We start from the raw sequence: 1,116 nt of genomic DNA on the forward strand, positions 1-1,116 counted from the left end.
GTGTGTGTGTGTGTGTGTGTGTGTGTGTGTGTGTGTGTGTGTGTGTGCGCGCCTGTGAATGTGTGTGTGCCTGTTTGTGAGAGTGTGTGTGTGTGTGTGAGTGAGTGTATGTGTGTGTGAGAGAGTGTGTGAGTGTGAGTGTGTATATGTGTGTGTGCACGCTGCTGCTATATTCTGTTTTATGAACCCACCTCAAACTCACCAAACCCCAAATCACATGAGACCCAAAGCTCCCTGACCCTGACCACAACCCCGCCACTGACTGACCCCATGCGCCCTGACCCTCTCCTTCCTCCCTAACCCACTTACTTCCACTTGCTCCCCAACCTACCCTCTGCCTCCTGACCCCTGCTCCCTGACCCACTGCTGTGCCTGACTCACCTCTTTGCCCCTGCCCCCTGCCCCCTGCCCCCTGCATCCTGACCTGCCATTCCCTGCCCCTGCAATTGATAAGAAAAAGTTTGCTCTGTCAGGGTTTAATCTGCTGGCTTCAGCATGATGCATGCTGGGATGGTTGGTAGTATAACGTTAGTGATGGGTCTGAGGCCATGCTGTGGGAACAGTGTGAATGTTCCAGCACAATTCGAGGGTCTAGAAGCTGTTACCTCACATCCTGAAGGTTAGTATTGATTGGGATTCTGGTTTGGGGGCTGTGAGCTGTGGAGGGTTATGGGTGTTGGGTTGGATCTATGGGAGGTGAGAGGGTGGTATGGGGGGTGGGTTATGGGGGCTTTGGTGCATAGACCCTCAGAGCTGTATGGATCTTATCCTGCCTTGGGTTGGTAGGACTTGGAGTGAACTAGTTTGGCATGCAGTGGGTAAGACAGAGACAGGTCAGTGTGGGGTCTATGGGGGGGTATCGGGGTTGGTACTGGTGGTCACTATGGGGTCTGTGGGGGGGATATCGGGGTTGGTACTGGTGGTCAGTGTGGGGTCTGTTGGGGGGTATCAGGGTTGGTACTGGTGGTCAGTGAGGGGTCAGTGGGGGGTATCAGGGTTGGTACTGGTGGTCAGTGTGGGGTCTATGGGGAGGTATCAGGGTTGGTAGTGGTGGTCAGTGTGGGGTCTATGGGGGGTATCGGGGTTGGTACTGGTGGTCACTATGGGGTCTGTGGG

General features: G+C 54.8%; 1 protein-coding gene across 1 annotated transcript in view; it reads left to right on the forward strand.

The window, feature by feature from the left end:
- Window positions 1-1,116, forward strand: part of LOC125487095 (plectin-like) — a 29,863-nt gene that overhangs the window by 5,829 nt on the left and 22,918 nt on the right. The window lies entirely within an intron of this gene.

Source organism: Rhincodon typus, chromosome 2 (genome assembly GCF_021869965.1).
Source record: "Rhincodon typus isolate 14 chromosome 2, sRhiTyp1.1, whole genome shotgun sequence".
Taxonomy (NCBI): Eukaryota; Metazoa; Chordata; class Chondrichthyes; order Orectolobiformes; family Rhincodontidae; genus Rhincodon; species Rhincodon typus.